Genomic DNA, 22,541 nt, shown 5'->3' on the forward strand with positions numbered 1-22,541 from the left:
CGTACGTGCCTGCGTGCGTGTGTACGTGCGCGGGCGACAGAGAGCCGAGGCGGTCGCAGCAGACACACAGCAGCAGCAGCAGCATCGGCACAAGTAGCGGTATTTTCTCTCAAGGCTACCGGAGGACCACGCAGCCTGTCACCGCTGTTACCGACCCCCGAGGCCGGTCAAAGCGAGCCGAGGCTAGCGCCGTGACTTGAACCGGTGCCTGGGGCGGCGTTCACACGGCGTCGGAGCTGTCCTTAAAGGGATTTACCGAGGATTTATCGACGACGTCCCAATTTAAAACGTCCAAAAAAACTGAGGGGCTGAAACCACTGGCCAACACAGGTGACACTTCGCCGCTGTCAACCGCTCATTCCTCGCAAGCGTCGTGCTATTTTGGGGGTTATTTTGTCGCCAAAGGGCCTCGAGAACCACAGAGACGTTCGTCCCGAGGCAAACTGGACCGTCAACTAAACAATTAATTAATTTATTGCGGGGCTGGAGACGGACGGGGACCGAGCCGAGGCTGCACACTCTAATGAGGAATCATACTAAAGCCCGCTTGCATGTGTGTATCTGGTGTGTAATGCAGTAGAAAGCTTTGTATTCACTTTCCACTGTCATCGTCACCCGTCATGATGTGGTGGTCCCACCTGCCGGCACGGTTGGATTGAACGGGTTGGTGGTGTCGATAAACAGACTTCGGGGGGGGATTTCGGAGGATTTTTTTTTGTTTGTTTTGTTTTTGTTTTTATTTTTTGTTTTTGATTTGTTTTGGTATAAATAAGCTGTTTTTTGTTTTCTTTTCTTTTCTTTTCTTTTTTGCTTGTTTGACATCTACCCGTACCGGAGGGTTTTTAGAAGAGGACGAGGAGGAGGTGGACAACGAAATCTCAGGAAAAAAAAAAAAAATCAAGAGGTGGCACCCCCCATCCCACCAAGACCACCACCCGTGGACCGCAAATTAACAGGTAGGCTGAGGTTGCATATAATGCCAGTTCAGTCTGATGAGATGCTTCTCAAAGTCCAGTCCCAAGAGCCTTTGATTTTTAATCCTGTTATACCATCATATTCTAATTTAGCCTATTATTAATTGCGCAGTCTTCATTGTGTGTGTGTGTGTGTGTGTGTGTGTGTGTGCGCGTATATGTTTGAGATATGTGTGTGTGTGTGTGTGTGTGTGTGTGTGTGTGTGTCAACATGCTTAGAAATGTTAATCAAAATGTACAATAATGAGGCAAATGTGTCCAAAAATATATTTTGTTTAATATAATCATACATTTGGATATCCTTGCAGAGACATGTTCTCAACAGTGCACTGTGAGAAGGGGGGCTGTATTTGCATTGAGGAAAAAAATGCATCTCCTATTGTCCAAATGAATGTCATCTCAATGTACTATTATATTTTTGGCCATATTTTTGCACATTTCGGAGCACACTTCTCTACGAGGAATGTATGTATGTATATATTGCCGTCTGAGTATGTGAAACCTGTTGTGAATGATTGTGCTCTGTCCAGGCAAGCTGTTTCCTCATAACAGCGACGATGCATCCTCTGTAGCGTTAATGAGGACCTGGATTCAAAGCTGCTCTGGTGAAATGAGAGGAACAGAGGCTGCTATTCAGCGAGGCTGAGCTCATTTCTCAGGTCCTCATACATGCTGAATTTGTAGGTTATTAATCAGCGTGCTTTGAGATTACATCAATGCAGGATCAATCACTGTGCATGGGGATCATTGTACGTCTCCCCCTTTTTTGTATCAACTTGAATGAGAGTGAAATTAATAAGAGCGGAGAGGGAATTCTGCAAGGAAGCACACTTGTGTGCAGCAGACAGGCGGTTGGAGCGACACACACACACACACACACACATACATGCACACGCACACACATAAACACAGGCACACACATACACAACAGTTATCCCCTTCACTATTCCTATCATCCCTTATGTGAGCATCTTCTTCATAGGCGAGGAATCCAGGAAACGCCATGACTATGAGAACATATGCCCCTAAATGCACCCACCCACGCACACACAAGAAAAATACACACACACACAGAGTCACACACACAGCATAAAGAATGGGGTGCATTTATATGCTGGGGCTGGTGTTGTGGGGCATTCGGAGCGGCAGGGCCTGCTAGATGATAGAATTCAGCGGGGACAAGAAGACCTCTGTTCTTATCTGCGGCGACGAGAAGGGGAAGGCAGCTCGGCTCAGCTCAGCTCAGCCTCTCTCCTTGGCTCAGGCAGCCAGCCTGCCCTATATAGCAGATAGGGACAGCTCCTCTTTGGGGAGAAAGCATTTTAATGGAGGCAGGGGGAAAAAATGTGCAACTGTCCTTGTGCTGAATAGATGTTGTCACAAAGGAGTTGTTATTTATCTCAACTGTGGCTTGCTGGAAACTTTGAAGACCTGTGGAGATGTTTAAGGGGGATTATAGTAGTGTACTAATGTAGTGTGTAGAGTGATTGTATGTGTTGGTGAGAGGCTGAGAGACACACAGAATGGGAGAGAAAGAGAGGAAGGAGAGCGGGAGAGACACCGTAGAGTATCTCTGCAGCAATTCTACATGGCACGTCTTGTTTATTCATATAGCAACAGCGGGTGGATACACTCTAATTGATTTATAATGAGCTGACTAAAACACATAGGACAGGTGGCCTTATCGAGAGGGCCTCTGCCAACATGCTCTGTGTGTGTTTATGTGTGTTTGTGTGTGGGCATGCTGCATACAGACTTTTTAACAGTTTTTTTGTGTGTCCCTGACTGTATGTGTTTTAACCAAATGTGTGCAAGACCCCTAAAAACATTGCTCAACACCATCCATCCTAAGCAAGGTGCAGAGAAGCTGGAGGCAGATGGCGCTGAGTCGTTCAAAGCATGTCACCGGGTAGATTGATGGCTCCTAGTGCGGGTCGCTAAGCACTCAACAGATGGAGGCTGGTGTTGCGACAGGGGGAGTTCAAATGGCCATCTTGACAATCTTCAGAAGCACTACCTGCCTATGCTCTGCTGCTAATTTTGTACCCCGCTATTTATTTTTACTGGAGTCAAGATGTGTTGATGACAGCAGGTCCCCTGGCTGGTCAGAATGGTTTTTAAGCTGGTCTTTAGTGTGGAAATGACAGCCGTCGCTGCTAATTTTAGAGAGACATGTGTGTACAGAGTCATGAAAAAAAAAAAAAAATCCCCAGGATGATGACAGTTGATATATTGATGTGAGGAGCTGGAGAATCATCTCATGAATATTGACCAAATTAAGTGTTTGTCCAGCAGAGTGGAAATGAATTGGTGAAGCTGAAACAGGCTGAAGTCAAGTATCCTCACGGAGGTGCTATGATGCATATTATTTATGTTTCGTCCCTCAGGGGCAGGGGCGGTTTAGTTGAACAACTGAAAAATTGTGTTGCTAACAACCCAAATTTCTAGGAGGCCTGTGGGTCAGTCATTGCTTTGCAGGTGCCAGGAGGATATTTTCATCACTGCTGGCTGAGTGCACATACTGTATGGATGAGGTTGAAGAAGTATGAATGACTAATTCAGCCCCCGATTTGCACATTTGATGTTTCCATGAGCTCTGCTCTTTTTTCCAGCAGTGGTAAATTGAAACGCACATACACAGGCACATACACACACTGTAGTTGTGAGAGCATTCTATTCTCTTGCAGGCCTTACCTTGCATGAACCTTAACCATCACGACTACATAAGTAAAAACTGTCTCCTACCCTTGACCCTAATTCAAAACCTAACCCCAGTAATAACCCTTTATGTAAAGAAGCCTAAATGTTACTCTGATGTAAACTATTTTCTGGCTGTTATTTTTTTATTGTTCTTAATTGCTGGCACACCACACACACTCACATACATACACACTCACAAATATAATTCTGCTTTCCTTTGGTGCTTGGGCTATGCTGTTTCAGTTCAATAATTTGCGTGATTTCATGACGTGTGCCTGTTGCTGTGATCTCACCTCCATTACTGCTGCACCTCACGCAGTATCACATGGACTCAGTCTTGATTGTGGATGGTTTGTCTGATGCTTCACTGCTTTTCTTGTGTAAAATAATGCTGATTAAGTGGAATAGCCCTTCAATGGATGATCCTTCTGTATAAAGCCAGTCTTGGTAATGGACAACAAGCTGTTCACAATGGGAGTGTGCCTCTGCTTCATGCTTTTGTGTCTATCTCCCCATGTAATCTCCCTGTTTTCTTTCTGTGTTTGCCGCAATGTGTAGGCTACCCCTCTCTACCCATTACATTAAATCGACTTTTGAAATTATTTCCCTTCCTCAGCCAAGACTCCATGCTGTTCTAAGAGCACAGATACTCCATGTGACTTCTTTGTCGCCTTTATCCCTCATCTGTGTATTTGTGTGTTTCTCTTCTCAATCCATTTCTATAATTTGTGGCCAACTCATTCATTTGGTTCAAAGGGAGCCCGGTTGTTTTTTTGAGAAGAGTGTGTGTCGTTGCTATGGAAGCACCTTTTTGGTAGCATAAGTCCCACAAAGACCACTGTTTTCAAACCTGCAGTCTGTGCTTTGTTTTTACTACTGTGTATATATGTGCTCCTCAGCTCCCACATGTCTCTGTATGTTAAGGCTGCACAATTAATCAAATACCAACCGACATCACTATATTGACTACTGCAATGTCTAAATTGCAAGAGGCTGCATTTTTTTGTTTATAGCAGTGAGCCCTTTAAACAATATTCTGTGGTGCTGTGCAGAATCCCTGCAAGTTGTGTCTGAGAAAATGTTCCATTATACTCAAAATGAGCAAACCTAAGCATAAGCATTAGCATCTCATTTTTACACATTTCTTTGCAGATAAAAGAGACTGTCTACACGTCTTGCGTTTTTTTGTTCATTATGATGCAGCTCAGTATTATGTAGTGTATGTGCACTTGTATCATATGATGTGAATTTCATGAATCTGACAATTTTGTTCAGAATTACCGAGGGCAAAGGCAAAAATAATAGTAGGATATTTTTGAGGAGGATTGTTCTCTTAGATGAGTGCCTCCATCCTCTTTCCGCCTCAGCCTGTCAGTGTGTCTGTTTTCTGGCAATTCTCTTGGAGTGCTGGTCTCCCACAGTCCCTCCGCAGCGGCCCATCTCTCTCCATTGTCTGGGCATGTTGAATGAGATCTTTGCTCTCCGGGGTGCAGGATGGAGACGAGAGGTTAGAGCCATTACATGTCTCAGCTTCACAGCCTCTGTCTCCGGTTTCTGTCTTTCTCGCTCAGTCTCTGTTTGTCTTTCTTTTTCTGTCTATTTCTTTGTCTCTGCCTTATAGTTTACTGCTTTTCTCTCTTACTTTCTTTCTGAACATTTCTCCTCATCTTCTTCCTCCTCCTCTTTTTGTCTTTAAACTTTTGTGTCATCTGTCAATAAGCAGCAAGCAGTGCTACAGTGTCCCTGGTGGGCTCATTAAGGTTAGATCAAGGTCAGATGCTCATAGCCCCCCTCTGACAGAAAAACCCGCGGTTCACTTCCTGAGTCTCCAGCCAACACCGGCAACCTTCAAATCACCACTTCCCTCACCCCCTGGTAGAACCAGATCGACCACCAGCTAAGAGCAGTAAGCCCTACCTCTTCTTGTCTTCAAACAGATAACAGCTAAAAGGAAACAGACAGACAGTGAGAAACCACCCAGAGCACCCGTTGGCCAGATTCCTCTGAGCTACCAGCTTCCCTCTCCATTTTGATAAAGCAGCAGGTTGCTTACCGCCCCACTTGTCTTCTGACAACGGAAATCCAGCAAAGATTAAAACTGCTGCTGAGTGGTTTAAAAAAATAAATTGCTCTTCATTTTGGAGGTGCATGGCTACAATGGGATTTTATTCTTCCATGTTAGCAGGTCAGGCCCTGAATAGAAAGCATGATCCAGATGCCATGGAATCAAAGAGCACTGGAGCCGGCCACAGACAGGATTAGTTACATACTGCTTTCTGGCCAATCAGATTGACTGACAGTCATCATTCATGTTACCCTGAGCAGTGCAGATCATCCCCCTGGCAACAGAGTGACTTCCTTGTATATCTCTCACCTATCCCTGGGTATTCTACCTGCCTGCTCTTTTCCTCTTAATGCCCCTTTGCACTCCTGTCCTCTTCCCTATAGCCCAGGGATTTCATGCACCAATCTCACAGCAACACGGCATTGGAGATTAATACTTTTATGTAATATTCCTTTATTAAAAATCCTTTTTTTCATAAAGGAATCCTTTTTGTTCCCTCTGCATCATGTAATACAGTCTCATTGCCTGTCACTTCTACACATTAGGTGCTATATATCTGCATTGTCATGCACAGGCACCTCCCACATATTGTGTACAGCCATCGATTGGGAAGGTTGTAGGGAAATTGAGTGAGTTATGGTATTGATGGCATCTCATGGGTAGGAATAGCCTCTTTCCTAGTGAGAATGGTATGGTAAACCCTCGGCATTGCAAACAAGCATTGGATCACCTGGAGGCAGACAGGCAGGCCCCTAATCTTACCCTTTTACCCTGGACACGTACAGCGAGAAAAGAGAGAATGTGCTCTGAACGGCAAGTGGCCGCTGATGTCACATGAAATGGAAAGGAGCAGAGGAATTGTGAGGAGGAAGCTCAGAAAGCCAAGCAGGGTAGCAGCATATACAGTACTGTACAGCAGAGAGAGAGTGAGCGAGAGAGGAACACTGCAACACACCATCTCTATTTTGCTCTGCTAGCATCCGCTATATGCTACCTCTTCCCTGCTGTTGCACACACATTAGTATGGGCTGACACACCACCACACATATTAGTATGGGCTGTCAGCCGAAGCCTTAACAACTAGCTAGAGAAGGACCAGTTGAATGGTAATGCTGGGACAGGCAGCAGCAGCAGCGGCTGTGTTGGCCAACATGCTGAAGTGTTATCACTGTAGCTGCACTGTATAATGATGAGAGTTGTTATAAACACACATTCTCTCTCTCTTGCACTTGCACACTCACATGCACGCACACAGTGAGCACTGGTCTCAGTCAGTGAACCATAATGAGCTACCGTCGCGGCATGGCCAGTGGCTGTCCCGTAATACAGGGTAGGCCGTTATCCATTTGATGTCCTTTTTGTTGACATAAGTGGCAGTGGGTTGCGATGGTTGGGTTTGAGGCATGGTCTGTGCCACTGGCTAATGGCAGCACTTGAGAATGCAGAGTTAACAGGCTCTGCTGTCCATCTCTTTGGGGTCAGTGTGGCTGTTAAGATTGCTGCCTGGAGGAGCTGTGGTTGACTTGTTTCCAGCTCCACTGTCTCTGATCGCTCCACTGCTATGACTATCTATAGGTAGCTGTGTTCTTGTTTTTGCCTGCCTGTGTGTATACATGTGCACGTCACTTCTTCAAGGTTCCCTGAGCAAAGCACTTAACCTCGAGCCTGAAAGCCCCCTCCTCAAAACAAATGGACCATTTCAAGTGCTTCCGTATACCGTCAAGCTGCAGTTGATGCATTGTTAGGCTGCCGGGCTTCGGCTGTTGTGACGGCGGAAGCTAATGAATAGAATAAGCCTGTACCTACAGAGTGAATTAGGATGCATCTTCCTTGACAAGCCTGTGCTAGTGCACTAGATTCGGGTTGTATTTTGGTGTGTGTGTGCTGCTTAGGGATGAAAGCAGAAGCACGACAGTGATGAATGAGCACCAGAATGGCAGTGTCACACTTTCGTGCCCGATGATGCCGAGCAGGCAATGATCGTTGCTGTTATTGTCACAATCAGCAAAGAAAACAGCAGCCCTCAGGATGAACAGGAATACATGCACACACACACACACACACACACACACACATACACAACAGCAGCAACAACGAGAGGTTCTGCCTCTATGCACATATTACAAGAGCAAGTGCCTGAAAACCTTTGCCACGCCTTTCTCCTTCGATTTATCCCAACGGAAAGCACTTTCTTTTTGTTTTCTCTCAACATTTAAGGATGCAGCATGTGTATCCTCCATCCCTCATATAAAACAATACGTGTCGGTTGAATCATTCATCTGTGGCTCTTCACACTGTCTCCCAAGGCTGAAGCAATTCCTCTACTGACTACAAAAGAGGCCTAAGTTCCAATCTGTGGGGATCACTCCTGTGCCCTACACCTACCTGAGCAGACTTTCATAGACTATACTTGCACAGGTAGCAGCTCACAGCACCAGGAACATAAATGTCAGTGTTCTGACTCATATCGAACTTTATTAAGTGCACTTATCTGCTACCCTGAGGCTACAGAAGCCTGCTGAAAATGACTCATCTTCCCTGTGCAGTGCCCTTCCCAGGTCCCTACTGACTGATTGGAATTTACCCAAGGTGTAAGGAAGAACGAATGAAGTGCAGAGAAGAAGGTTCCTGGATACGTTGTAACAGTGAACAGTTACAGAGATACAGCTTTAGAGAGCCAACGTGATTGAAATAAGAGAATCGAGGATATGAAGTGTACAGGGAGTGAGGATGTAGATATTTAAAGATAAAACGAATGTGCAAGGGACAAGTAAAGAGGGGTTGATTCACCATTACATCGAGAAATAGGGGAATGTCACATTAATTAGCAAGGCAAGGGAGAGTGACCTTGATCACATGTTAGTGCTAATGAGTGGTGAGATTGCTTTGCCAGGGCAGTGATAGCGTAGCCTGTATAACCCCCCACCCCTGACAACATGTACAGGATGGGGGTACAAGAAATGCTGCAGAGACGAAGAAAACCTGGGAAAAAAGCAGCCGGAACTCCCCTGATGCTAAGATGAAACGATCTCTTTCCATTTTGGTTTAAACTCCAGGGACTTGGAGATAGGGAGGGGAATAGCAGAAGGTGGGTTTGGGCGGGGTGATTCAGAAGGTGCAAGTCAGCAGGATTCCCTGGCTCTGTGTTTTTTCTTCTTCTCTGTCTCTTTCTTTTGTGGGGGAATAAACACATTTCAGAGGATGAGCTTGATCCCTTTCTCTGGAGAACGTGCTTCGCATCCTAGAGGACGTAACAGCCGCAAGGGTGTGTGCCGTGCAAGCATGGCTGACAGGTGTGGGTGTGCTTGACATGCGTATGCCTCTTATTGAGATTTTGTTGACAAGTAAACATCTGAATTGATTTTCCAAAGGTCTTTGAAAGATTGCCCCATAGATTGTGTTCTTGACATCTTATTTTGCCAGACTTTGACAAATCTGAAGAGGTGGAGTTGTATTGATTCAGGTAGGGGTGCTATAGTTCATAATCACAACGAACATGACGAAGAACCCATCGGGGAACTAATGGAGGGACCCAGTCGGTGTTGTTAAGAGCACAAGAGGATTTGAATCAAAGCCACTATGGGTTCAGCAGCCTACAGACCTTTAATAACCAAAAGTTCTCTTCTTTTCCTGTGGTTACCCTTCACCCCATCCTCCTCTCCTCCATCCCTCCTGTCCTCTTTGCCCCTGGCCACTCTGGCCAGCCCCTGCCCTCTCCATTTTCTGCTCTCTCCACTTAATTAACCCATTGATCAGGAGGCTCATAAATTAGTCCTCTAGAGAGGCCCTCATAGAGCACTCCCCTCCTCTCGCCCCCCCTTCCTCTTCTTCCTCTCCCCCTTGCCTCACCAATTGTCACCCTTTCATTGGTTGTGTGGCAGTTACAAACCAGGACCCTGGGCCACTTTCAGCCCCTGCCGTGTCATCCTCTGGGGCTGAAGGTATTTTTCACCATTTCTGCGGAATCAGCTGCTCATAGATTTAGATGGGAGGGCAGTGAGGGTTGGAGGGGGGGCGATGGAAGAGGATGGCAAGGAGGGAGCATGGAGGTGCACGGAGTTCAGTGCTGCACTTGTACAACCCCTCAATTCATTAGACTCACATAGCTCAACCTTTTCATGGCACCCCCCTTGTGTCTGGAAACGTTTTTCCCCTTCTTTCTATATTCTCTCTGTCTCTCTCTCCCTCTCTCTCTCTCTCTCCCTCTCTCTCTCCCTCTCTCTCTCTCTCTCTCTGACCTCTTCTCCAGAGCAGAGTGCCGGGTGGCTGCTCTGAGATTTGCCCAATTAGGAGGATCTCAGGGATCGTTACAGAGCGAGGCCTCCCTTACCCCTCTCTCCTCCCCCTCCATTTCAGCATCCTGTGTTTAGTATTTTTCATCCATCTCCTTCTGCCTCTCTTAGCCCTTGTGTTGTTTACCTCTCATCGCCTCTTACCCCCTCCCTCTTTGACCACAACCTCCTTTATTGTCCATCCACAATCAACCCCCTTCCATTTCAACCCCTTCTCTCCCGCCCATGACTCTGCACATCTCTACCTTGTTCCTATCTTAGTGTATCTCCTCTTCTTCCCACCTTCTTGCCACAACACCCTTGGAATCTTCCTTTTCTATACCCTCCTCCATCTCCCTCTCATTTCATACTGACCCCCCCTTCCCTTCCTCCCACTGGCCTTCATCCTGGCCTAATGGAGCGAGTAGGAGTGCTAAATGGATCAGAACCAGCAACATGTGTTGTCCATGGTCTGGCTCAGTGTGGGTGGGTGGTTTGATTTAAAGGCCCAGCACACCAGGAGTGACATGCTCCATTCATATTCAGAGGTCCACAGCTAATGCCACAGTCTGCCACCGTGCACTCGGCCATTGGTAATTTCCACTGAGCTAGGAGCCATAACAGAATACTGTGGTTAGCTGGAGAATGGAATAGAAATAGAATGGAACAGTGGAGAGTGAAAATATGGTCAATTTTGTATGAATGCATGTTTGTTATTCTTTGTGACCCCTGGAATTGGCTCTTTACCATGCTGTTTTTTTCTGAGAGGCTAGCTCTTATAATACCAATAAAAAACATACAGAAGCTAACATTGTCCCTTGTGGCCTTGGAGAGCGATCTAGAAATAAAAAAAAGAAGTAAAGAGAAAAAGATTAAAAGGTACAGAATGTCTGCAGGGCGATGGAGAGCTGGGCATGCCCAGGGGGTGGAGGATGGATTCCTTCCCATTAATGTGGCAGGCTACTGTTGCTAAGGCTTGAAGGAGAAGATTCTGCAGTTACCAACATATTTGACTTAGTAGATCCGACTCAAGGGGTCTATACTAGTTTTTGACCTTCTGGTTTTGATTGGCAGGTAATATACCAAAGAAAGACACTATAGATTTTTGGTTGTATGAAATCAAGACGTCTTTTTTCTGGCTGCAAGTCATTCTGAACCCGTTGGCATGAGGAAACACAGAGAGAAGTCTTTTCTTTTGTCAAGGTGGCTGAAGCAGGATGTCAGAAATCTGCTCTTCCACATCTTTTCCTTTCCCCTGCTGTGTTTTTTAGGCATGTGATGAGAATGAGTTACAGTAGTAGGTTCAGTCACCTGCTGTTTATTACCATGGGTGTTGGAGAGTGAAGCTGTATGAAGGAGAGTTGTCATCCTTGCCGCTGTCTCTGACCGCTCTGTACATCGCAGGAGTGCTGACTGCTGCAGCTGTGGCTCTCATGGCTCGGCCTGAGACAAACACACGCACACACACACACACACACACACACACACACACACACACAAAGACACACATGTGCACCTTTACTATCCCTGGGCATATTTCACCATAGCTGTCACTGCAGTGCAGGAGTAAATATGTTTTAGGGAATGATCTGATCTGCCAGGCACACTTTGGACTTCACAAGGTTTTACTGTACAGTTGCTATAATGGTATTACATTATAATAGCAGGCTATTATAATGCTCTTGTCAAAACCAGACTTCAAGGTCAGTCACGACAGGACAGGGATTTGGAGCAAGAGCAGGCAGAGAACAAGTTAAACATTGTGGTTTTACGCATTGGAGTGAAATGGTTCCCAAGGGTGTACACTGAAGTCAAGGGCACTAGACTTGGAAAAGATTCCAGTATCAAACCTCATTCAGGTTTATCCCAGGGGTAATAGTACAGAGGCCACATGAGCATACCTATGATGTCTGCAGTCAGCCCATCCGAGCCCCTCCAAGTGTGTTGTTCTTGAGTTTGCTAACCCAAGATCATAGTCTATTTACAATATTATTTACCTGCTGCATGGCTGATGAAAAAGCCCTCTGGCTTTCAGCTGTGTAAGCCCTGCTGCCATAAAAATATTCTGCCTTTTCACTGGTGCAGAAATATGTTTTCATTCGGTTTTGTATCTCATGGTTATGGCCATTTCTGTATTAATATTTGTCTTTTTATCTCTCTGCTTTCAGTTGAATGTTATTAAAGGCAGACTAAGTAGGATTTTCCTAAAAAAACAAAACAACAACAACAACAAACAATGTATATCAATGCATAATCCCCCTCAAGCATCACTTATAACCCACTAGAAGTGTGTGCTGGTTTGTGTATCTGCAGAGACCCTGCCCATCTGCCTGGATTTTCTTGTTTTGCTGAGCTCGGGACGTTTCTGGGCATCAGCCTTGGGCAGTCGGTGTGTAGCTCCCAGCCAACAGCGCACAGTGCCAGATCAATAGCACGACATTCAAAAGGAAGCTATAAAAATCGTGGACATGGAATCCGAACTGTGGACTGCGGGAAAAAAGTAAATGTAGACAGGGTCAACACCAAATGGACAAAGCTCGTTCCACAATGACAATGAATTGGGACCTCCACTGGTGAGCACTGAGGGAGAGGATGAGGATGAAGAGTGTCATGCTGTTGACGGCCTGTTTTCTGTTGGACCAATAGGTGCTGGCAGGCAATTTTTTTCCCCCAAGATCGCAACATTACATTTTCAGCAGTCATTTCATTCCGTCGCCATCCTAAAAAGCGACCCTTGTTGAACAGTGACACACCAAACCAGAACTAACACCCAGTCTGCTGGTTTTGGTTGTGCGACATGCCATCTAGAACTGATGCATGATGGGTATGGAGCTGGGAGCAAGGCAGGGCTCATCATTCACCGAGTTGTCTGTGTGTCAGTGATGGAGTGGCTGCTGTGCTGCGGGATTATCATTAGCACTGCATGTCCCATTATGGACGACACCAGCGTAGACCCCTCCACAAATAAACAGGCCCTCCAGTTTGATTGAGAAAAATGGAAGAGCACCCTGGAGAGAGTCTCAAACAAAGAAGAGAGAGAGACAGAGAGAGGGAAAGATTCTACACCCTCTGAGCTCTTAATCTGAATGGGTAGATCCATTTGTTTGTGTGTGTGTGTGTGATACACAAACCCTCTCCAACTTCCACACTGCAAACACATACTAAGCCAGCACACTAGCTACAAGGATATACTATAGCACACATTTACATACACGTTTACTTTGTAAACAAACCCACAAGTGTTGTGATTCTATGCACACACACACACTTGAATACCAATATTACTTGCACAGATTGAGCACCACGCATTGGGCCCGCTGAGGACATGCATATTGAAAGACTCATTTTGAATGTGCACACACAAACACACACACACTTCCATGATACAAACAATCTCAGCACACCTAACCATTTGAGCATTTGCACACAGAATATACACCAAATGCATTTAGACAAACAAAGCACACCCACACACACTTAGCACATAATAAGCTCACTCAGGCATGCATAGTACTTTCTGTAAGCATTATATGATCTAATTAACACACATTCACACTCACACTCACACACACACGCACACATACAACCCAGATACATACCACATGCAGGCTTTCCTTTCAGTGGCTTATAAGTGATACAGTTCAGTGTCGTATCCATTTATCGCTTTGTGGCACAAATGTCACATCAATGGCAGGCTTGCCGATCTCTCAGGCGAGGCACACTGACAAGTTCACAGGCATTATGCCTCGGTCCCATTGTCGTCAAGGAGAATATTAGTTTCTTCTGAAAGGTCGCCCTAAGTACCACGCTCTATCAAAACACATCAGTCAGGGCTTCTACCTGATATGAGGCGAAGTGCAATAATATGACAAACACACAAGTTAACTCAGTTTGTCTGTGTGCAATCAGGTTTGTTTTCCTTTCTGCCATCACCCCCTTCCCTATCCATCTATCTGTTTTTGTGTCCCTAGTTTGCCATAGTTTCTTCAGAAAAATGAAAACACAAAACAAAACAAACACACACACACACACACACACACACACACACACACAGATCTCAAAACCATATCAAATAAAGTTGACTAAGCCATTTCCACTGAAATTGCATTTAATATGAATGGGCATTGGATAGACCTTCAATAAACTGTTCAGTCAGGAGAATATTAGTAGTTGGTAGCCACGCTGAACTGAGTGTTTGTCCATTTAGGGGCATTTACATCAAAACTAAAGCAAAACAGCTGGACCAACGGCAATATAACTTTCTTGTGGAAAACTTTGAGAAATCAAAGTATGCTTTGATGGTCAGAAGGCTTAAAACAATGAGTTTTTGAAAGTGTTAAAAAAAAATATCAACTCCTTGTCAAAGACATTCTATTTGGATTCAGTTCTTCGGTGCGTGCAAACACATGTCTTATTAGATCTCTTCACTTGCGCTCATGTAAACAAGCAAATGTTCATTCAGAATGCTGAAATATCATGCATGTAGTCTGATCCTCTGTCTCGTCTGTCTTGTTTGACACACACATACACACAGAGGCTCAGACACATACTCTCCTCACCTGTATGATGCGTTTCACCTCTCCTTTTTCCGTGCTGGTGAAACCCTCTGATTATCGCTGTGCGGTCTCCTCCAGCAGTTATGTAAGGCTCAAGCAGGTGTTGTCAAGAGATTGTGTTTTTCAAGCTATTTCTGTGCACAGGTGGACACTGACAGTCAAAGCAACACATCAACTCTCCCCAGAGGATCTTGGCAGTCGGGAACCCAGATGTTTCTGCTCCAGTAGACTACTGTGTGTGTGAGTGTGTGTGTGTGTGTGTACCTATGTGTGTGCATAGACATGTAGGTGGGTGTATTCTTTACAAACACTTCATATAGTGCCAATGAGGAACCACAGTAAGCGCAAAGTGGCAAAATAATATGATTGTATCTCAGCACACACTGTCACAAATATGGTTACTGAGCATTAAATGCTGTGTTGTGACATTACTTAAATGGACACAGACTTGAAATCTGCTTCTTGTAGAACATTTGTTTTACCCTCCTGCCACACAACCTCTATGGCTCTGTCTCCCAAGTGTAGTGTGGAGGAGATAAACATCCTTTACGTGTTTATCTGCAGGTAAACGCCATGCAGGAACATTCCCAGTGATAGTGGCGCTTAGACGATAAGAAACAAAATGGGGTTTGGAGCTCGGCTGCTCCATGGCTGCATCATTTGATGATGAGACATTTGGTCAGAGTACATGTATGTGTGTGTCTGCGTGCACAAATGGTGTGTGATGGGGGAGATTATAGGCCTATTTCAATGATAAGGACTGCTTTTATAGAGTGACGTGTAGCCTGCCTGATGCTGACGCTGTGATGTGAAAGGATTACCCTATTACAGAGACCTGGGCATTAGCACTCAGCCACTCACCTCAGGGAATGACAGACAGAGGGAGAGGGAAAGTGAAGGAGGCAAAATAGAGGGACAAAGATGAGAGGGGTGGGTGAATAAGGAAGACACGGAAGAGAAAAGTGGAAGTGATAGAAAAGGGAATGAGAGTGAGACAGAGATGGACCAGGAGAGGGCAGGGGCATAAAAGAGGGTGAGAGAGAAAGAAGGTTGAAAGAGGAGGAGTTGAAGTGATGCAGCCTGCCGCATGGATAGAAATAGAAGGGCACAAGAAGCAGAGGCAAGTGAAACCAAGACAAGACATTACAAGGGGAGAGGAGGGGAGAGCTGGAACACTGGATAAAAGCAAATGATGAACATTTGATAGTGAGGCTGTGAAAGAGATAGAGAGTGCATTAGGGAACAAAACCATGAATGATGCATCGAAGAAAGGACTGTTTGAGGTATTGGGGGTGGAGGTTGGTGGATTGAAAAGAGAATTTTATAGAAAGGGTTTAGAAAGGAGGGGGAAAAAAAGCAATTGGCAACAAAAGAGAAATAGAGGATTATCAAGGGTGGCAGGAAGATGAAGAAAAGATAGAATGAAGGGGAATAATTTGAGATGACGAGAAGAGTTATTCTGAGACCAATGCACCAGGAATAAAGGGAAGAGGTGAATGAGGGAGGCATGGATCAAGAGGGTGAAAGAAGAGGACGTTGTGGATGAGAGGAGCAAATGAAAGGGAGGGCTGGATGGGAGAAATGAAAGAGCAGAGGATGTGGATACAGAGAGGGAAAGGGGGAGAGAGAGAGAGAGGCTGATGAAAACAGAGGACAGGTCGTTATTCTGTCAACCTTCTTCCCCTGTGGATTGATCCAGTGATCTTGCTCACCCACACACACACACACACACACACACACACTTGGGTGATAGACTTTGAACCTGCATTGATTTGATCGGGGTCCTGTCTGTACCTGTGTTCGCGTGTTGTTTATGAGTTCGGTATACAGCCACCTACACTCACACTCACAGACACACACACACACACTCATAGCACTGTGGTTTACAACCTGACTACAGCATTGTCCTTGAGTGCGTCCACATTGCAGACACGGCCTTCTATCATCCATACTGAAACCATAAAGACAAAAACACAACGACTTGGACTTGCATTCTGTAAAAAAAACAACAAATAAGAAACCTTAAGAAGCTTGTGCAAACAATGGGCCCAGAGTAAACAAGATCTCAAGTAACACACGTTTGGCCCGGTCACTCCAATTAAATATTAGGTCAACAATATAGAGGAGGGGTACCATGCAAATGGGCTATAAAATCATAGCTATTAACACTGAGACTTCAGTTATAGCCACAGAACCAATAGCAGTCAATGGTTATGTGCAATTAGTGCATTAACAATCATCTGCAACAACCATTAAGAACAGGCTGGAACCCAGTAATATTGAATACTAAATGATGTGTGGCTTTGGGTTTGGCTGTCTCTCCAGTTGCTGCCTCTGTGTGGAGGGAAATGGGTTAGTGTGTGTGAGGTTGAATTTTTTTGGATAGAATTTCAGAAGAATAAAAAAAACAGTGACATAGTTTTGTGGGCACTGGAATACTACATGAAAGCATATGCAAATAAACTCATGACCTTTATTTATCAGGTGAATGATCATATTTGTACTTTCTTTTTGTAAAACAATGTGTTTCTTGTTAGAAAAGTATATGAATCAACGTGTTGTGAGATTAGAGTGCCTTGATAGTGTTGAGGATGCCTGGGGAGACATCATTTTGGGTCAAAGAAAATTTGAAGGCTCTCCCATCACCAAGGGGACTGTTTACAGGAATAGCTGTGATGGGTAAAGTGGATGTGTTTGTAGAAGAGGCTGCTTGGCATTTGGCTACAACAATCATGTTACCTTGGTTAGCTCTTTCTTGGATAGAACAGTGCTGAAACAAGGTGAAACACACCGCTGAGCAAGAAAATCATTACAAGTTAGAAATGTGCGCTGAAGCAGGGTGCAGTTATTGTTTTGAGTTGGGTTTGAGTGGGTTGTGTGTCTGTTATATAACCATACAGATTCCCAAATCTTTTCATTACAGTGGCCCTCAAGCAGACGTGCATCAACAAATAGAGGCCAATTTAATAACATTTGTTTTTAGATCTAACCTTGAAAACACCATTTATATTATATTTGGGGAGGTAACAGTGGAGAGAGTGGAACCAATAATTAAAGTGTTTATCCAATATTCTGTCATTGTACTGACTTGTAGAGGATGAAATAAGATTAACACTTTGCTGAGGATACCCGAGCACTCTTTGAAGGAACCCAAGGGGGCCCCGACCCCACTTTGGGAACCACTGATGTAGCCAACAGCTAAAATGTTTCTTTTTAGTGCTGTAAAGCTGAAGGCAACAAAACAAATAATGACTGATTTTGAGAAGCAATAAAATAAAACCAATTTGTTTGATGATGCATTTTAAGTATTGAAAGCTGGCACTGAAATATGGGTGGGAGTTATGTGAGTCGAACAGTTGGAGGGCACAATTCAAGTGAAATGCTCGGTGATTACACTGTATATGAAGAAAAGGCAGTAAAAATCAAAGCGGCAATGTTGAAATATGATTGCAGTCGAACAGATTTTACTTGCTGTGATTTGATTGGACTTTGATCATTTTGCCTTCTGAAAATTTTATTACTAAAGATGAACTAAAAGCACTTTGTTTACACATTACCTCCTAAACAAGCCTCTAGTGCTTCATACTCAGCTTCAGATTAGAGTATGGTATTATAGTTATCAAAGAGATACATTTATTTAATACCACATTTGTTTCTGGCCCATTGCCTTAACCATAACACACTTGCACTGCTACACAGTCTGCAGTTCCTCTTGCTGAGGACAACTCCGTCAAAACTTGTGAACTTCAACACCCTGCCCAAAGCTAGAAACCACATAACCTAAACTCTAACTTCTAATACCATTAACATATAAAACTTGAGCCTGCAACCTTCATAGTAAGAAGACCACGTTTGTGCAAACCTACATTCTGCCTTGAAAAGAAATTAGTCGATTTGTTGACTTTACGCAGTGTTTCACGTTTAAAGGTACATGTAACATATTAATGTCAATAAATAGATACTGCATCAATTTTGAGACTCAAATGTAATTATTAGAAACAGACCAGACCACCACGTGGAAGACTGGAGGCCTCTACACTGCTTTTTTACATTGGGTGCCACTAGGTCAGATGGGAAATCTGCTACTTTGCACAAAAAAATAAAAGAGCACTGTTTTGTGTAAATGGAACTTAAGCTTTCAGTTTCTGACAAAGGCAGATGGCAGAGGGAGTGAAAGGCTGACAGTAAAATCACTTTGAACAAATTAATTCTCTTCAGTAAAGTCAAGGAGAAAGAAGAAACAATAAGGCTGCAGTCTTAATTCATTCACGAGGAATCAACAAAGACATAGGGCCCTATCTTGCGCCAGACTCCCTAAACCCGCTATTTGCGGATTTAGGATTTAGGAAGAGGCGTTCCCCCGTAAAAGTTGCTATCTTGCGCACCTCCCGCTATCCGCAAAACACCTCCGCTACCCGCTATATTATGAATAGGCGTGTTTTGGGCGTTATGCCAGTTAAACCAATCAGTGTGCCAGGTGCCATTGCCTTTAAGGGCAGGATGCGCTATCCTAAATCCTAAATCCTAAACCCGCGATGGAGAGAAGGAGGTAGATTTTCTCAGGGCTTCTACTGAGGCTAAAGCAAGTTGGCTTTATATACATATTATATATTATATTATAGGCGAGTTAATTCAGGAGGTGGAGCCACATGTGTCCAAGTGGACGTGTCACAAGGTTGTACTGATTGAGTAAAATCCCCGGCCACACCACACACACACAAGAGGCAGAGGTGGAACTATGTGTAAACTAATTTATTGACAAGGTAGATTGGGCAAATAAAATATTAAAAATAAAAATATAGCACAGCTGCTGGCTTATGATAAAACAATAAAACGTGCTGGCGTAAGTGTCCAATTAAAACAGTCTTTCCTCTAAACAGTCTATATGAGTAATATACTCAGTCCATTCCGGCGGCGTCCCGGTATCAGTCCGACCGTGTGTGTGGTGAGGCTCCGTCGGGGCGCGCATTGAAGCCGCCTGGGCGCGCTCTCCTAACAGCCCAAACTTTAGGGATAGCGGATAGCGGATAGCGGGTAGCGGGTAGCGGGTAGCGGATAGCGGGTGGTCAGGACCACCCGCTATCCGCTTTCCCTAAAGTGTGTGCGCAAGATAGCAACTTTAGGGATAGCGCATGAAACACGCCCACGAACACACCTCCAGGCGCAAATGACGGATTCGGCATAAGGATAGCGGGTAGCGGGTGGCGCAAGATACCGTTTAGGGATAGCGGAAGCTCCTAAATCCTCAATTTGCGGGTAGTGGGTAGTGGCAGCGGACAGCGGGTGGCACAAGATAGGGCCCATAGTCTTAATTTTGAAAAACACTAACAGTAACCATACCATTGGTGTGAGTTGCCAGTCATCTTGACCATGGTTTCATTCATGTCACAATTACTTCAACCAAGATTTACTGACATTCAAAAATGCTACGCATAGCACCTTCAAGTGTAAAAAATGGTACAAAACATTGTATGAATCCACAAAAAACATCCCCAGCATTGTAATCTTCATCTCTGTCTCTAACTCAACGTAGGCTATATCACGCAGGCCTGCTGTGACAATGTACAGTGTATGCTGTCAGGCTACTGTGGGTCAGGTCAGAGGGTGCTGGATGACAGAGAGTTAGAGGGAGCACGTGGCAGATGTCATGCTAGGGATGACACAGCCCGTCTGAGCTCTGCTGTGCGCGCAAACACACAGATAAATACATGCTCTGAAACTAGGCCAGAGAACGTCACTCACCCACATGGAAATGCACACATGTACCAATCTGTTTGTCAAACAAATGACCGCCAGGACGCTGTTATCTTCCCTCCATCCGCCTCTCCTGTTTTTCTGGAAAAATGACAAGGCTTAATTTGTCTCCCAATTATCCCTCCCAGCCAGAGCACGTCAGCGGGTTGAGAATTTGTCGTTTTTCTGTCCGGAGGGGCAGGGAGAGGAAAGGGCCAAGCCAGTCGATAGGGAGCCGACGACGCCGGGAAGCCATCGGCCAACGGGGCCCACGCAATTAGTCTCATTACTTGTGCCAATCAGCAGATCAGTTAGGCCATCTGAGGGACCACATAGTGGGCCATCTCCAGGGAACTGCTGGGTACAAAACGCTCAGACGGTGCCAGGTAGAGATTGACTGGAAAGCAATGAGAGAGGAAGTGATAGTACAGGAGAGATGAGTGTCAGACTGAGCAGTATGCTAGGATATAATGTAGACAAATATCACCATGCCACATGACCATTTCAGCATACTACACTCAAACCATACCTAATCGCTTATGTGAACATGGTGGTGTTGGTGTTTGTTGTATCATGTCTTGTCACACAGCATTATGGGTAGATTTGTATCTTGTTTCTTTCCCATTAGTGTTTTTCCAGTAGTTACTCAGCCAAACACGCGTAACAGTTTAACATCTGGGCATTTTCATGGGGTAGAATAGAACAGAAAGACGTTGGAAATTGCTTTTGTAATGGAAAAGAATAGCTGTGTTGCAGCAAACAGACATCAACCAACACACAACGGACACCACATTTGAAGGCAAAGGCAAATTGTGGTCCAATTGTAACACAACAGATAATGTTGAGAGATGAGTGGGTAATGTAAATGTTATTAAAAATAAACATAGCCATCAATGCAGCACACACTGTGTAGGGCAGTATGCAGCACAATAAGCTGAAGTTATGTTTTCCCTATCTATCTAGGCCAAGACAGATGTTGTGACAATACAGGGCAGTGTTTGTTGTACTGGTGTTGGAGGAAAAATATGCACACAAAAGCATTTTAATGTCAGGATAGTGAAACAGCAGGTCGTCCACAGTTCTTGAACATGTCGGCAGTCGGGCATGTAGTTTGTATTTCAGCAGTCTGATGCAGCTTGGCATCACAGGTCGAGAGTTCGCAGAGTACACAGCATGCATTACAACAGGTTTGGAAATTAGACATCGCAGGATGATGCAGAAAAAAAAAAAAAAAAACAGCAAAAATGCAGTCCAGTATTATCTGTGCTTCTAACCACACACACAGACTAACACACAAAATAAGTACATCGCATTCTATCTCATCAGGTGGGCCTGTTTCTTCATTACACTTTTATTAGAGCCAGCATTAATTGTCCTGCCTTTTACGAGTTGCCAGGCTCTTTGTAGCTCCACTCTATTAAAGTTATTGGTCAGTGTTCTTTGTTTATGAGTTTTGGATGAGCCGACTCCACCAGGTCATTGTCGCCGCGGCGCCTGTGGGACCCAACACTGGCGCCACCAACAATAACTTCCCTGCCTGTCGTCGTACCAATCGATTGCTGTGCCCTGGGATGGAGCCCTGGAGAACACGGCCATATAAGTACAAATGCACACACATATTGGAAGCCTGTGCACAAACTTTGATTTAAGCACACATGCCAAGCTGGAACATGAGAGAGAACACACAGAGAACACACAGATAAGTGTACATAAGCAGGAGCACAGAAGCTTGAGTTCTCACTGAGAGTACAGGCAGGCTCACGTGCTGACTCACATGCATGCATGTGTGCACACATACACACAAAAAAACATGCACACATTTATACCGGATTAGGGCCCTCAGCAGTGATGACACACAGCACAGTGAGATGGCAAAGTCACACCTTAGCTTATGAAACAGGTGTTTTTCACACGTCATGGCTGGAGTGTGTGACTTCAAGGTCAGCGAGTCCAGGGATGTCAAACCCTGCCTCTTGTGTGGTGTGTTAGTTGGTTTATGGCGCAGCGTGCACGTCCATGTGCATTTAGTGCGTTTGACTTTGGAACGTTTTTGGTGTCTTATTAAAAACAAGTCTGATAAAGCAGCTGTCTCCAAAGTGTCTCTCCTCACATCATCTTGGTGCTGTGGCTTGAGTGCTCTTATGTTGGCCTAAATGGAACTAGCTTTGCCAGTCTCTTCATTTGCTGAAGCAGAGCACTGTGGTGCTCAGCCCTGGCAACCAGTGCACACTTAGAGAGTGTC

General features: G+C 44.8%; 1 protein-coding gene across 1 annotated transcript in view; it reads left to right on the top strand.

Moving 5' to 3' along the window:
- Nucleotides 1–846: 846 nt before the first annotated feature.
- Nucleotides 847–22,541, top strand: part of nlgn2a (neuroligin 2a) — a 195,931-nt gene continuing 174,236 nt past the window's right edge. Inside the window, exon 1 of the mRNA XM_030076148.1 lies at nucleotides 847–956. The gene's annotated coding sequence lies outside the window, so the exon portion shown is untranslated. The remainder of the gene's footprint in view (nucleotides 957–22,541) is intronic.

The sequence above is a fragment of the Myripristis murdjan genome, chromosome 18, assembly GCF_902150065.1.
Source record: "Myripristis murdjan chromosome 18, fMyrMur1.1, whole genome shotgun sequence".
NCBI lineage: Eukaryota > Metazoa > Chordata > Actinopteri > Holocentriformes > Holocentridae > Myripristis > Myripristis murdjan.